Source organism: Camarhynchus parvulus, chromosome 7, assembly GCF_901933205.1.
Source record: "Camarhynchus parvulus chromosome 7, STF_HiC, whole genome shotgun sequence".
Lineage (NCBI taxonomy): Eukaryota > Metazoa > Chordata > Aves > Passeriformes > Thraupidae > Camarhynchus > Camarhynchus parvulus.
Window position 1 is genome coordinate 25097008 of NC_044577.1, and position 17360 is coordinate 25114367.

Genomic DNA, 17360 nt, shown 5'->3' on the forward strand with positions numbered 1-17360 from the left:
AGCTGCCTAGCACATCTCTGGTGCAATTCTGCCCTTCTGGTACAAAACATCAAACTGTTGCACTTCCTGAAGAAAGCACAGGCCTAGGAAGGACACCTCAATGTTTTTTCTGATAATGATTCCTTTGTGAAATAAATCGGTTCTTTTTGTAACAGAATATGTTCCTCCAAAACTGGAATTCTGATGCTTAATAATGCCACCACTTCATTTATCTGATAGCATCCATCAAAGGTATTTATAAGGCAGCACAAATCCTCTGCCCTATCTCAGTTGTTTACTTTCAGCAGTTGCCATCCTCAGCTGTTCTCCCTCTATTGTTAGTTTTGTTTCACATGCTGTGGATAAAGGTTCTAAAGACTCATCTTTGTCTGAAGCATTCTCATTTCACCAGAGTCTTTCTGAGTTTTCAGACCTCCTCATAACAGGAGGGGAAAATCACCTGCCTGTCTGAAAAGTCCAAGTTCCCAACAAGTGAGTAAAAATTCCTGAGAGAGTGTTTTAAGTTACATTCTTGATAAAGTTCCCTGATGGTGCACCTAATATTCAGATTTTTTCAAATAGAATGTGAGTGTTTTCTTGATCATTCGCTTTTCTTTTCCACAGGATAGTACCAATCTGACAGGGAAAATCATGATCTGTGTTTATATAGTCTAATAGGAACTGTCAAAACAGCCACCAGTCAATCAGTCATCTGTCTCCCATTTTTCAAAGCATTTTATAACTCTTTGTGGACTTGTACAGGTTCCAGACAGATATGGCACAAGATACAGTTGATTTAGAATGTCATGCATTAACAATGAAAACCTTCAAGGACTCCTTCTTTGTCTCATTATGGAACAGAAGGAAAAGCGCATAGCAGGGAGAATAATAGACATGAATAGACATGATTTTTTTCCCCAAGTCCTTAACATGTCATGAAACATAGGTTATCTTGATCTTTACCTAATGTAACACTGAATGGCTCATACAGCTCACTTGCCCAGAGGTGCTACAGCTTTAAAGTGTAGCATTGCTCTGCCATATTGCTGACCTCTCTGTTTCCTTGGGAATTGTTTTAACTTTCTCTTCCATTCTGTCAGAGAGAGCTCTCATTGCCTAGAGGAGTGCTGCCTTTCTGTCCTGCATTTCCAAGACAGACACCTACTTGTGTGTGGTTTGCAGCAAGAAGCAGCAGCAGTCATTCTTTGCATGTGCTGCACATGTAGTCTGTGCATCCAGAGGACTCGAAATATACTCATTAAAGGAGTAGCAGTCATGCTTTTGTGTTCTACCTGTTTCCCTTATTTTCACAAGGATGTATAATTTAGGAATAATTTTAAATCTAAGATTAAAGATTCTCTCTCCAGCTTAGTTTGCAGAGAACATGCCTACACTGAACAAGGATCCCTCAAGGTAAATTATTTATAATCATATATCATCTAAACTGACAGGATTTAGAACAGTTTCCACACCACTTACACATGTTGTTAACTTTTTGACCCTCTGCCACTGAGGAAGGTACTACGTTGTTTTTCCAGGAAGGAAGGAATTAGATCTTTCTAGACCGCGGTAAATGAAATGAAACCAAGTGCTAACAGGCTGATTTCTTTGAGGCTGAAAACAGGTATTGACAACTACTGGTCAATCTCTTTAGCACCAATTCTAAACTTCCTTCTGAAGACAATGGAGACATTTTGACTTCTGTAAATTGAATTGTAATTGACTTTAGTTTACATAAAAATTGACAACTTCTTAATTTTGGAAAGACCTGCTAGAACCAATGAAGGAAAAGCATATATTCAGAGGTGTGAATTTTGTTTAAGTTCATTCTTCTTTCAAACTTCTGAGAATGAAATACTGTCAAGATTACTGTAAGCCACAGTTTGATAATTCAGGACACAGAGTTTTATGCATATCCAGACATAAATAGCTCAAGATTCATGGACATCATACTACAGACTACACAATCTGAGATCTCCCACAACACATAGATAGGATATACGATAACGGCATGAATATCAAAACTCCCATTCTTGTTAAAGCCCAAACTCTTGCTTGCTTGCAATGTTCAGGATACTTCTCAAGATAAAGCCCTTTAGAAAACCCATACAGCACAGATTAATAGAAGCTCAGCCAATTTATCCAAACTCAAGAAATTAGCATTACCCACCTAAATCAGGCAATCTGGAACTTGCATTCTGTCTTCATAAACTCTGAGGGATGGGGCATCTCCCAGGTGCAGCCTGACCCAAACTGCTTTTTGGAACCATTTGTTTCAATTGCCTGCAAGAAGCATCTATGAGGACTAACTTGTGTGCCATAGACTCCCAATCTATAGAGGAAAATTCTATGGCACAAAGATTATCTGAGTTGGCCAAAATTTTACCCAGAAAAAGAGGGCTTGGCTTAACTTGTTTCTGTCTACTAGCCCATACTCTTTCTGCTCTTTCTCATGAAAATGTGAGAAAATGCATCACATGTGGTTTATTCCTTGGCTTTTCCCTCTCTCCTATTGTATAACTCTAGATGAGGGATGATCATTTAATTGCAACTCCTTGCACAGAAATGGCATTTCTTTCAATGTTTCTAGACAGATTATAATGGCTTTGAAGGAATGTTTCACTTTAGATGCTGAGGAAATACAGGAACAGCGATTGCAATTGAATGGTATGAGAAAGGATTCTACAGTAATACTACAAGCTGAAATATTACTGAATAAAAATCAATAATAAATTGCTACAAGTGCTACCTAGACCACAATGCATTAAAAAAAAAAAATTAGATAATACATTTTAAATTAACTTTCTGAGGGAAAGGGTACTGGTTTTGTTCTGATGAAACCAAGTCTATCAAGTTGTTGTGGGAATCAATTGTAATCAACAACCATAATAAAGAGCCTAATAAAGCCTTGAAGAAATATCTGAAGTAACTAAATTGTTCCTTTCTGAGCAAAATGCAGTGGCCAATCCAATTTTATGATTTGTCCATCAGGAGTCCTGTAGTCAGAATTCTCTAATTCTGTGCTATTTTCTCCTCTTGCAAATGTAAAATCCTTTAGAAATGTTTCAGTGCTCAAAGGTTTAGACAGTTACAGAATTTTTTAGTCAAAGTTATTCATTTCAACCTTATTTTAAAACCAGGAGTCAAATTGAGACATTTGGAAGTACACAACTGGCCTGAGTGTGGCACTCCTTTCTTCCACTCTTGAAATAATCAGCCAGAGATATATTTTACTCAATAGGAAACATGACAAACTGTAACCTTCAGTTTTGGTATAAAGCTACACTGCCAAATTACAAAGAACCAAAGATCACTGGTTACTATTATCAGCTTTTACATTTAGCTTTTGCTTTTTACTTGGAGTTTGAGTTAAGAAGTTTAGGGGACTGAATTCTCCTCTCAGTTATATCCATGCAATTGCACTGAGCATTTGGAACTGAAGGAAAAGCCGAGTCTGATGATATCTTACAGTGGTTCTTACCCAAAAGCTGATCATTTTTAGAGTAGTATTTGTGTATTTTTCTGGATTCAGAAGGCAGATTGCATACAAAAAATTATATTAACCTTTCCGATAATATTTGGAATTTTGGTTTTGTTTTTATTTTCCTAAAACACTATGATGGAGGTCAAACTATAAAAGCATATGGAGAGCACCACTGAGGGAATATTGAGATTTTTGGATAGCCCAACCTCCCCTACAGTACCCTTACTTCCTCAGCTTACAGAGGAGCAGTGTCTTAGAGCTTGTTGCAAAGTAAGGATGAAATGTTATACACAGCCTCTAATCTGATATAAAATAGATTCATGTTATAGAGGAGCCATTGTAAAAGTAAGCATTTGTTGAAGAACTACATAAACTGGAATTATCTCTAGATATTCTTTGAGAAAACAATGTTCCAGGCTGGTTTCAACAGGAGCTATTAAGTAGAGAGGCTCAGTACAGGATTTCAGTTAAAGAAAAGTTTAAGCAGATTGTAAGGGGTCAGGAAAGATGTCTGATTGCATTTGAGTGAAAGTGAGTTTGCTTAATCTAAGGAAGAAGAAATTATCAAAAGTGTTTACGTATATATGAAGCTATCATAATGGTATTCAATTGTTTGTGAACATTGGGGAATGAGCATTTTTCTCCAATATTAAAAGAAAAAAGTATGAATAAAGTATTGCACCATAGGATATCTAAGGAAACTGTCTCCTTCCATTTGTCTCCAATGGCAGAAATGCTTGATCCTGACTAAATGTGGAAGCACAAGCAACTTGGTCTCTCAAGGTGTCTCTCCAGGTCTGCATTTCTATGATTTCAAATTCAAACAGAATTCAGACTTTAGCATAACAAGGCTAGCTTTCAGATAGCCCTAAACAAATTCTGATCTAGATGGTCCAATCTTTGTGTAGGAAAGCTTCTATAAATCCAGGCCTGCTTTGCATAGTTTCAAAAAACTTTATTTCAGCCTGAGGAATTCAGGCATTTTTCTATCTGGCCTTCCTCTAAGGGGCAGATAGAAAAATTTTCATGTCTAATAGCTTTTACCACTTTCAATTTCTTATGGGCTAAGGCTGGTTGAAAGGAGAAAGCTGTGGAGGAATCCATGTTGTGGCAATTCTGTTCTCCCCTTGGCATGGCTTTCGCAGCTGCAGTGTGCTTGGAGTTCTGGGCTTTGTGGTTTTCAGAACCCTAACCCTAACCCTAGGCAGTAAAAGCAGCCTTGATTTAACCCCCAAAATAGGCAGAAGATACATGGCATCTCCTTACTATAACCTTACAAACAAATGTTCAGTAACATATAATAAGAAAGTAATGAGATGGGACTGAACAGAGAAGAAAGGCAAGGTGATATATTATTAGGATTATGTTCGACTACTTACTAAAAGCTCTTAAAAAGGCTGATGGTGTTTTCAGGGGAGGAGTCAAATGCATATATTTCTGCATTCCATTTGCTGCAAATAAGCAGCTGTCATTTTGCTGAATTTTAGTAATTCTTGTTATTTATATGCTGCAGCTAAAATGACGCTTAAAACATATTTGGTGTCTTTGCGTTTGTGGGTTTTTCTTATTCTCTCAGTCCTTCAATATTCTAAATGATGCAATTCAGTTTTTTACAGTTGGGGTTTCACTTTATATTTTATTCATAGTAAATGCGTATCCATAAATACACGTGCTTGTACACACAGACAGAGAAAATCCTTTTACCAAGACATTAATGACTTCTGCTTGCAAAAGATAATTTTGCTGAAGCCTTGGTACCTTCTCAAATCTTAACATGGACCCTAATAGGTGGGTGTAAAACTTGTAACACCCCTTGTGGAAGGAATGATGGCAGCATATATGATTTTAGGAGGAGAAACATGCTCTTTGGATGACAAACTACAAAAAGAAAAAACGCCTGGCTTTATTGCCAGAACTGGAAGAAGGATTTGTTGTACTATGCTCCCCCGCCCCAACAACTAATGAAAAAGCTTAAAAGGCAGAAAATCTCTCTTGTTAATTGCAATTTTGGTAATAGGAAGTGCATCAAAATAAGGATTCTTTTTTCCCCTTCTAATCTCATTATGAAAAGTTCAAGAAACCATCTGCATAAGCAAAATTCACAGGAGAAATCAGAAAAGCAACTCAGAGCCACAGAAATGCAATAACATATTCCTTCTGTCTAGTGCAGCCATGTTTTGCTCCTATGAAATAGAGCCTCAGCTTCCAAAGCTGCTGACATCACATAAAACCTATTTTGCCCCCATATTCTTATGTAGGTTATCAAGCCTAGGTTCTAACAAACATGTTATTCATGCTTGCATTTCTAGTCCTGGAATTATTCTCTATTCTCTATTGTCTTCTCTATTCTCTATTCTCTATTCTCTATCTATATCAATTTTAAACAGTCAGGGCAGATAAAATTTTGAAGGTCCAGTTTTACACTTGGATATCTCCTAGCTTAACTGGTGTACAGAGTAAAGTAAATGTAAACCTATTTCATTCAGTACTAAGAGTGGCACAATTGATCTGGAGACAGATTCTGACAACAGTCTCATTGATACAAGAGGTAAAAGAGGACTAAAAGTGATCTGATAGTGGCTAACTTAGTGCTTAGTCCTGGGAAGCTTGGAATAATAATAGAAAAAATTTTAGGCTGAATCAGGGTGTAGAAAAAGACACACATTTTCTGCTAAAAAGATATATTTTTTTTAATTACATTTCCAAGATGCCTTGTGATTTTCTGACACAAAATGTTTGTCTTATGTTCAGAACATTTTGTTAATTTAAATATAATTATATGCTGGAAAACTTACAACTCATTATTTGAGGCCTGGTTTTTTATTGTTTGGTTTTTGTTTTTTTAATTATAGGTTTTCATTTGTTTTGAAATAGAAAAGCTCTACATGCTTCAGAAATTAAAAGCTAGGGGTTTAGATAACCTGAGCTATTGAATGTGAGAATCATCTTTCAGCCAGTCTGCACCAAGCTGTACTTTGGTTAGTTACCTATTTAACTGAAAACTTCAGGTACCAGCTGTACCTTGCATCTGGCAAATCTGCACATCAAAGGTAAAAACCAGAAAGACACTTTTTACAACACAGTCGGCCCAATGTAAATCTTTGTGGAAGCTTGTAACTTATTGAAAAATGTATTCAGAGTGAGATCTTGCTGAGACACACAGTTGAGAAATTATGGAAAGTATCCTTAGGCACACTCCTCTGCAGTAACCAGACATAATGTTAAATCTAACACTCAGAAGAACTTCTCAGCAAATTCAAATGCAGATGCTGACACTGTGTTTGTGTCATGCTAAGGGAGATCTTGTTAATTTTTCCTGGGAGAAGGAGGTGCCAATCCAAATAAGTATTAAAATTATAAGTGAATGTCCCACCCTTTTTTACTAGAAGCAAACACATTTAGCATCAAGCTACTGTTACAGTAATATGAGCAAAAATGCTTTGGAATTTCACAGTTAAGTGGGAAAAACCACAACCTATCTCAGTTTGCAAACACTGCAGGTATTATAGAAGTCTGATGATAAAGAGAAGTCATATACAAAGACCTAAAAAAATTTAGACTTTGCAATTTCAGCTCTTCTGGAATCAGACTGGGTCTTGTGTGACTTCATAAGATGCTAGCTACTGAACCAGGAGAAACACGACAGTAGCTTCGCTCAAATAGATTTAGCTCCACATTTGGAATCAACCAGATTGAGGAACAAATTCTTAAAATATTAATCTTCATTGTGGAAAGTCCAGCTTCAAGATAACCCAGGCTTGAAAAGCAAAAACAACCTCCTCACTGATTAGAGTACTAAGATTAAGCTCTTCAGAGACAGACTTACTTAGCTTATACACGGTGCCAACATGGTATGTCTCAATTGCTTCAGCAACCCAAAACAATGTCTCTGCATGATATTGTATAATTCAAGATATTTCAGCTTACTTGGAGCAACCTCAAGGATCTATGATCTGCTTTGCTACCAGGATTTGCATCATACAGATGAATCTCAGGGGCTGGTTGACAGAACAATAACTGTGCTGGAAAAATCTGATCTGAGTCAAAAACTAAGATGTTTGTTTAGCTCATGGAGACTCAGGGATGCTTGCCCATATCCCCAGATATTTTCCTCTATGAATTGTGAGGCTGCCTGTGTTTTTAGATTCCTGTGACCTATAGGTGGCCTTAGCCACTGCTGGCTCCTGAAGGATTCTTTATATAAGGGTTGTGGGCTTGAGAGGTGAAAGATTTCAACTCTTAGGAAACCTAGACCAACTCTACATGAGCTGTATATCTCTGCAGACAGATAAGTCTCCATAACCCCTGGGATGCCAAGATTTCCAGATTACTGATTTTCACAGCTGTTCCTGACCTTTCTTAGGAATTAGGGGTCTAGGCAGGACAGAGAATAGCCTCCCCAAATGAGTTGGAAAAAACTTTGCTCCTGCACACCAATTTTCAAATTTGTCCCTGATTTAGGTACATTTTGGGAGTTTTGTGTTTTGTTTTGTGGGAGTTTTACCACAAGTTTGGTATTTTCATTTAAAGCCATTCTCTTACTTTCTGCATCACTTCTGCTTCCATGTCACAAACTCAGATTTGTTTTGAACCAAAGTATCCTTCTGGGATTAATAAGAGATATTAGATCAGTACTTTTCTTATAGACTTGTGCTTCCCTACAGTGAGGGCAAAAGAGGCATAACACGTTCAAGGCAATTGTGTTTCCTTCTCAGCGCTGTGTTTTGCTTCTGGTTCTGATTACAGAAGTGCAAAGAACAATTACAAGTCAGACCACATTCTTCCCTAAGTATAGAACTCTTGCATAGTTTTCAGCACATTTTAATTTATCAGCCTCATGAAGGAATAGAGAGCATGTAAATGGACATACTTTTATAAGTCTTGGTCTGTACTGGGATTGTATAAATTCTGCATCTTTGCAAGTATCTACTTACTTGTAAATATAACAAAACTACATAGTCATTCTCAAAACTTCTAATAATGTTCTAATCATAGCTATAAAACAGAGAAAAATAGAATGGAAAGGATCTACAGAGGAATTCTGAAGTGATCCAACCACTTTAAGAGACAAGGTTATTGAAACACTTCAAAAGATTGCACATTGGTTTTAATTTATTTTATTGCAGAAGGGCTATTTAGGTCAAATGGATATAAATATTTGCTTCCCTAAGATCTGTGGACTTGGATAGGTGACCTTAACATTTACTTCTGAAGATGTGAGTTTCCCATGTCTCCCTGATAGGGTGCTTTATATAATTTTGAGGTGGCATTACTTATCTAGCTTGGTATTAACTAATTTAGATAAAAGTGGAAGACACCTCAAAACTGATAAAAGCAAAAATATTTCCTTAAAATACTAATCCCAGATCAAGAAGAGAGCCTGGCTCAGCAAAGCTGATGTGACTGTCAGCTTGCTTATCTTCAGCCTTCTAAGAAAGAAATCTGAAAAAAGGCAGCAAAAAAAAAAAAAAAAAAAAAAGATTTCATTGCTCGACAAGGTGCACACAACACCATTAGTTTGTTTTTTAAGAAGATTGATATATGGCCATGTGTACCAAGAATAAAATTTTCTTACAATTTTGACTTATAATATGGATAGGGTTTTTTGAAATTTACTAACGCAAACAAAACATAAACATTCACATTAAAACATGAGTCACTGAATCCTACGGCAGAAATAATTTTTATCAGGACATTTCCCCAGGGTTATATTTAATGCATCCCTTTTATAAGTGTCACTGTTTAAGAACGTAATTTAAATTTCTATATTCAATAGTTTTATCTCTGCAGCTCTATGGAAATGTTGCTATAACACTGGAAACCATGACAACTGATTCCAGTTTCTGATTTCATTACAAGGTTACATCTTACCCAGGTTCATGAACTTTTCATTCAAGATGGACTTAATAATTTCACAACTGAATCTTTCAAAAGTATGTGGTTTGATACAACAGTACTGCTCCATTTGATCTCTCAATTTAAAGAAGTCACCATCACATTGTTACTGCCATGCTTTTCCAATTGTTGTCCAGTGGTGCCACTAGTTTTTTGACAAAAACCCAAGCAGAAAAACATCCAGATACCAAATATCTTTATGAAATAAACTCTGTGAACTTATGGCCTTAATACACACCTGTACCTAAACATGGGACAAGGTTGTCCCATAAACAAATCCTTTTTAGGGGTTACACTTCGCTAATTGAGTGGTTTTTAATATGTGTTTCCAAGTTTCACTAAGTCACCGTCCCCCACACGTGGAAGCCTGATGTTCCTGTCATTCTTTAACACAGATCTCTTTTATTTTATTTGTTGCTGAGTCTTCATAAAATGTCAATATTGGCACATGCTGGGAGAGTGCACTAAAGATCAAGATGTTACCTTAACCAGTATGACCCTTCCTTTTCATCGTGCTTCTAAGAATGGAATGTTTTAAAAACTCACAGTTTAAGACTACTAGTCCTGATAATTTAAGAGTTCCCTACAGTTAAGAACATATCCAAAACAGAAGCAGGACTGGGCTAAGCAATTCTCCTCCGATTATGTTGGTGTTCATGATTATAGTCTTTGGCTTCTGAATTGCATCTTTTTGGTCTGATCATGAAGAAGCCTAAAAAAGTAATCTGGAATAGGTGACTTCCAGCAGTCCCAAGTCTGAGGTATGGACAGAACCTCTCTCGGAAGAGACAGTTTTTTTCTAATTCACTGCTAAATAAAGACTACCATAATTTACTGTACCATTTTGTTAGCACTTAACCAGAAAACCAGAAAACTTCAGAATGACTCTGAAGGCATTCTGATAATCTGTTCTCTCCTGTAATCCTCTGTGACTGATGGTTACTAGATGCAAAATTTGAGAGTAAGTGGCCACTGACCTTGATCAGTCGTGATCAATGCAGCACTTGGATTTTGACTGGGAAGGAGCTGCAAGTACAAGCAGTTCCCAATGTTTGACTATCTAAGCCACAGTTTTCCAGTCAGAATCACAAAGTATTATAATTAACCTTTAGTTTCAAAAAGGAATGTTTTGAAAATATTGAAGGTTGCAAGAGTGATGAACAAATAAATATTTGTATTCTGATATGTATTTTGAGTGATGAACAAAAAGGTTTAGTCAAAGTAGAACCATTCTTTTTATCACAGCACAGAATTAAAAAAAAAACTGAATTGCTCAATAAATTCTATATATTACCAGATCTCATCTCTATGTTTCCTCCTTTCCTATTTTCCTTTCATGTTTAATCTTACTCTAACTTCTACTATTCATAGCACTGGAGATTGCTAATTCTCTTTTTCAAATTTCCTTCCAACTCACTTTCAAGTAACAGCAGTTTTGCAGCTGTCATTTGCTTATCAGGAGAAAGCAGGTGAGCCTGTAGTGCTTGGGAGTTAGAGAGTTTATTCTTCTGCCAGATCCTGGTTCAGAGAGAGAATTTATACTTCTGCCAGACTGCCAGATACTGGTTCAGAGAATTTGGGAAGTAGATTAAGATCAACTCACTGAAAATAGTGTATTAATTTGTCTCATCAATTTGAGACATGCCATATTTAATTTTAATATTTTAACAGTGCAAGCGCACCGACTGAAGTCACTGGGAAATGCACGTGTTCAGTAACTCCACCAGTTATTATTTTAGCACTTTACCATTGTTTGCTTCTTGTTGAGATAATTAGCAGCTTTCACCTATGAATTGACGTAGGCTCTAAGCACAAGTCAGAAACCAACATATGTCACTGTCAAACTGTGCAATCCAGCACAACCTAGTGAAAAGCTGCTTTTGCATGTATTCCTGAGTCTCAGCTCATGAAAGAAGAACAGATAAGTTCCAGCTTCTGAAAGATACCATTAAGTTACCTCAGCAAATAAAAAGTGGGAGGACCTTGATTACATATGAAATATATCTATTTTACCATCATAGACTTGGTTCATGTACCCTCGTCTTGTGGAAAGATAGGGGAAGAAGTTTCTCGTCTGTATTTCACTTACTCTTGCTGAGGATTGAGTCAGACATCTCATCCTTTTCCACCGTAAGGCAGCGCAGAAGCTTTCCTCCAGGTCTCTACCACCTCATGTCCTAAAGAGGCAAATATTAAAATGAAATTAAACCAGAGAAACACAAACAATCAAGTGAAATCCTGGACCTACTGTAGTCAAGAGTTTTGCTACTGACTTTAATAGGATCAGGACTTCTCTCAAATTCTTTCTAGCCTTTATCTTTACAGAACATGGATACAGCCTGTCTAGCAGAGATCAAAACTACAAACAAGAAGAGGTGAGAATGAGTATGATGCTGCCCCTCAGATACATTTGGACAGGAAGGCAAATGCTGCTCATCTTGAAAGGGCCTTAAAGATAATTTTCAGGTGTGAATCTGTTACAATACTACATGCACTCTGTGGTGGATTTATGTGTTTAAAAGCAACATATCATTACATTTAAAAATAAACCTGTGATTTTAATTCTTTGTCTAGACAGTGGTTCCAAAAAGCCCACTCTATTTTCAGTCATCCTGAAATTCAGAGGTGCATTTATAATAAAACTTTAATGGCAATGACTTAAATCCTGCTCTGGAGTATGAGTAGGGACAGCTTCTAATTACCAGGCCTATTTGGGGTTCATCTATTTCCTAACATTTTACCTTTACATTTAACTTCTTCCCTCTCTAGCTTTACTTCATTGATCCTTGTCTTGTCACCTTCTAAGGTTTTATAATTCTATCCTTTATTTTTATGGTTACCTTGAAAGTGTTTATAGACTATAGAAGGTATTTATAGACTTTGATCATGTCCCCCCTGAGGCTCCTCTTCTCCCAGCCATATATTAGTTTAGTTCCCTGCGTGTTAGCTCACATATCTCATTTTCTTTTGTGTGCACTATTTTTGTTGCCATGCTTTGTAGTTTCTCCTGATTGTTCTATGTTCTTCCACACTGTAAAAACCACCATAATACATGACACAGAATTCCAGATGTTTTTCCCTCCAGTGCTACATAAAATAAAACCACTACCATATAAACCTTAAAATTGTTTTCTCTAGTTCACTGTTAGTTGAGCTTGATTTTGTAAAGCATAGTTTTTAACAGTCTCAGCACAGCTTTGGAATCTATTTTGCTCAAATCACATTAAAAATTTGTGGGGCTGAAACCTCTGTTTTTTCTGGCATTTTTGTTGCCAAGTAATTTTACTTCTTGCCTTGCTCGCACAGAATTCAGGCTGCTTTCACCTGGATACACTGCTGTATTTCAAGAGCAAGGAACAATATGAAGAAACAGTTTCCATTTGAACCCACACTTTTTAAATACTTGTGTAGAGCACTGACTTCACTAGTCCACCGCCCTATAATATCAATATCAATGGCAGCTTTGCTTTTAATTGCAGCAGAAATAAAATCAGGCTGTAGGACAAGGTGACACCCCCTGGGTAAAGCAGGATTCCTGTGTTCTAATGAGAATTAAAACAGTACTTATTTCACTGTCCTTTCTTCTGGTAAATCTTTGCCTGCCATGTCAGTATGTTAATCAGTAACACATGAATACTGCCATTACTTTTGTGCAAAGGGACTAACTATGAAGGCGTTCTTGAATACTTTCTTATGTAGATTGTGCTTATAATGTCTGCCTTCACACAGCTTCACAGCTCCACTTGGTAATACAGAATAAAAATCTCTCATGCCCCACACAGAATTTTATCCCTTGAATAGTACTGCTGGCAATAGTACTCACAGAGCACTGTTGAACTACAGTGAAAAAAAGTTGGATTGATATTGCACATTATTTTCAATTTCTGATCAATTACAGTTGATCTTACAAATCTTTTTTATATATTTCAAATACATTTTAATTTTGCTGCAGATAATAAAGCTTTTTCACAATTGTTTTCTCAAGAACAAAGTAATACCAGTGCTCTGACAAGTTTTGTGCACAAAATTATTACCTGGGGGAGAACACCATTCAGATTTCAACGCTTTATGCAAATAATCCAAGTATGCAATTAGACAAAGCCTTGTTAACTAGGGTTAAAACACATGCAATCAACTGGTGCACTTATTTGGTAGAATTTAGATAAGCATAATTAGGTTGCAAAATGAATCTATATGTAAATAAGTGGAGTTCTTGTATTTGAGGATAAACAAAATCAGAGGTAATTTTAATCACCAAGTTTATTGTTTATAGAGTCTAGGCTCATAAAGAGGTTTGAGGTGTTAATTTCCCAGCCAGAATCTAATAAGATTCTCATCTTTTTTTGCTATCCTGCCTCCTCATGTGCCGTATTTAGAATGACACCCTGAAGATGCTCATGAATCTGCTTTGATACTGTATGAAAGTCATCCTCTTTGCTTTTTTACCACTATACATTTACACCAGTAACTTCTGGTATTCAGTTGGAAACCAAAATCAAATATTTTTTTTTGGAACTTGTTTATACAGAAATTATTTTGTTTGGCACTCAAAGGGAGAAACTGAAAGGCAAGAGATTGAGGAAAGGACTCTCCCTCAGTATTTTCTGCTTTTTAAAAAGCCAGTTAAATCAGCTGGCAGAAATTTTAGGTGTTTTCTGTCTTGCAATGGACAGTCAAGTGACATCTCAAGGATTCTAAACTCTGCAATGGTGGTTCTAATATTGGTTTGGTTTTGTGGTTGGTTTTTGGTTGGGGTGTTTTTGTGTTTTATTTTTTATGGCTGCTTTTTACCTTTTGATTATAAAGGAAAATTAAACTGAACAGTGCACTGGCCATACTTATAGTAGTAATCCTCTTCATATCAATGTTTTTCTGGTTTATCTCTCACTGACAATGGAAAACACCCACAGCACACACTCAGGCAGCTTCCAGAAACATTTCAAGTGCTAGTCTTGAGCTGGATAGGAGCTTTTATGAGATTAAGCCTCCCACTGCTATTTTGTACTCCACCTCTTCTACAAAAGGACCTTAATTCACTCCTGCCTATGTTTTTAATCAAATTTTTGACCTTTCATTTCAGGTGGTTGATTTTTGTAAAACTTACTTTTTTGGGTTTTTTTTTGTTGGTTTTGTTTGTTTGTTTGTTTTGGTTTTTTGTGGTGGTGTTGTTGTTTTGGGGGGTAGGTTTTTTGGTTTGTTTTTTGTGGGTTTTTTTCCCCCAATGGTAATAACATCATTTAAAACAAACACTAGCTAGGAAAGCAAACATACTTTAGGTCATTAGAATCACCTTGTGCTCAGCAGTGGATCAGCGAAGTTTATTTCAGAACTGGTGAGGCCTAAAAATAATTCAGAAGTAAAAATACCAAATGTAATGTGGAATAAGCTGTCCTGGGGAGCCTCTGCAGTCCTGGCCCAGGGGCTCCTTATGAACATTTTTGAGAAATGTTGATAAGGAAAGAAAGGCATGGGCTTGCTCTCGTGACAGGTTGGGGGTGAGGGGCCTGCCTTCCCACTTCTCAGTGTCACTGGAAAGGCTATGCCTGGAAAAAGTCCAAGCTTTTGCTCCATGCAGAACAGGCACACCTACCTATGGCAACACTGGCCTCCCTGCGCCTCCATGCTGGGAGGACAGGATCACGCACTGGGTTAAGCTGGTTGCATGTGCCAGCTGGGGACTCCAAGGTGCTTTCTTCTTCCTCAGGTCCCCCACAGCCGCTCGCGGCCTGTTCCCGCCAGCTCTGGACACTCCCCCAGACACTGGGCACTGGACAATGGGCATTGGATAGTGGACTCTGGATACTGGGCACTGGATACTGGGCACTGGGCTCTGGGCACTGGACACTGGGCATTGGATACTGGGCTCTGGATACTGGGCACTGGATACTGAGCACTGGATACTGGGCTCTGGGCAGTGGATACTGGGCACCGGGCTCTGGGCACCGGATACTGGGCTCTGGATACTTGGCACTGGGCATTGGGCACTGGATACTGGGCTCTGAGCTCTGGACACTGGATACGGGGCACTGGATACTGGGCACTGGACACCAGACAGTGGGATCTGGGCACCGGGCTTTGGGCTCTGGGCTCTGGGCACGACCCCAGCGCGCACGGGCCGGTCTCCCGTGAGGGGTCCTCTGGGGGCCCTTCCCGGAGCGCGCGGGGCCTCATGGATGTCGCGATGCCGGGTTGTCAGGATGTCGGTGGGGCTTTCCTCCGAATCCCCGCCCCGGTGACCCACAGCTCCTTCGCCCACCGGCCGGAGCCTCGATGGCGGCGTTGCGGTGGCGCGGCTCTGCGCGGTGCCCGCGCTCTGCGCTCCCGGGGACAGCGCCGGGGCGGAATGAGAGCCTGGGTCCGTGACTCCGGCTGAAGCTCGGGAGAGCGGGACACCGCGGGCACCTCGCGGGCAGGGGCTGCGGGAAACGCTGGGGCGCGGCTGAGAAGGCAGAGCCTGGAGCGGGGGCAGGTGCCGCTCGGGCAGGAGGTGTTTGGAGCAGCTCCGGAGGAGATGCCTCACGCAGTTGCCTGATCTTGCTGTTCCACGGAGGAGATCCTCCCATGGAAATTCCCAAAATGTAGAATTTGCGATGGATGGGAATTCAACCTGCTCTCGTGTTCTCGGTGCTGTGCAGAGATGCAGCCCGAAGTTTTTCGTCTGAGTTCAGGTTATGACAACCTTAAACTTGATCTTTAACATACGATTGGAGTTTTCTGACTCAGTCTGATATAAGCGCAGTTTGCTGTCAGTGTCTTGGTGTGTATTTTGCAGGAGTGGAAGATAAGTTTTGTGATACACACATACTCAGTTTGAGAATGCTGGTATGACATTGTGAAAAATGAAGAGATATATTCTGAGTGTCAGTGAGACACCTTTAGCAAATTGACATTCTAAGCATCCAGATACCCTGTGATTTTTTTTTCGCGGCTACCAGGCCATTCAGAAACTGAATCTGAATATAATAATGTCAGATAATTCCTAATTAGCTTCCTCAGTTGGAAGTTCTGCTCCTCTGAGCATGTTACTTTTTGTGAGCTTGTTTGAAGTGGGTAGAAAACCCCCTTAAGGATTAAAAATACAACACCTGGGAGACAAACATACAATCGTTTGGAATAAACTTTAAACCCAGCAGACGTCAGCACATAGCCTGGAGCAAGGCTAAGGTGGTCTAAGGACACTAATTATTGTAGTCATACAATTGAAATAATGGGGACTTGAGAGCATGACTGATAAACAGCTAGAAAATTAATGAGCAGAATGCCTGTATTCCATCAAGGACTGCCAAATATCTGTACAAGACACCACAGACAACACTGACATTATGTGCAGACCAAAATACTATTTAAAGATTTGTGGCATGAACTGAACACATGGTGCTGCTAATGACTGGAGCTTGTGTGCCCGCTGTGTATGGATGAAGTAATTAATCACTTTAAAATTACACAATGGGAGATTATAATTATTAAAAAATTACATTATGTACTGTTTGAGGGAAGGAAGACATAACTTGGATCCTTTAGATTAAGGATGCCAGACTATAGGAATGCTTTTAATCACTTACTGAGTTTTTTTCCACTGTGCAGCTTTGTGCTTGTTGTTCATAGAAGTAATCCAGTTTTGAGTTGCCTCTTGCGTTACCAATTAAGGGTGAAATAAACAGTTTTATGGAAGAGAGAGGATTATAGAAAGAGTGGAGCAGTGTCAGGGTTCTGGGATAACCTGCAGATCCAGCAGTTACCAGTAGTCACTAGGGTGCTTATAGTGGTTAGTGGCAGATGCAGAAGAAGCAACTTATATGAACAATTACAATTACCATAAATTTGCATCCAGAACATAACTTCCTGAAGAAAGCCTTTGTATACTCACTGCCATCCCTGGAGGCATTGTAAAAGCTTTAGCAGGGAAAGTAAACAAGTCAGTGGTGTCTTTATTAAGTCCAGTAGCATGAAAACTACCATAAGTGAATTTCAGCTTCACATCTGACTCATCTTCCCTATCACA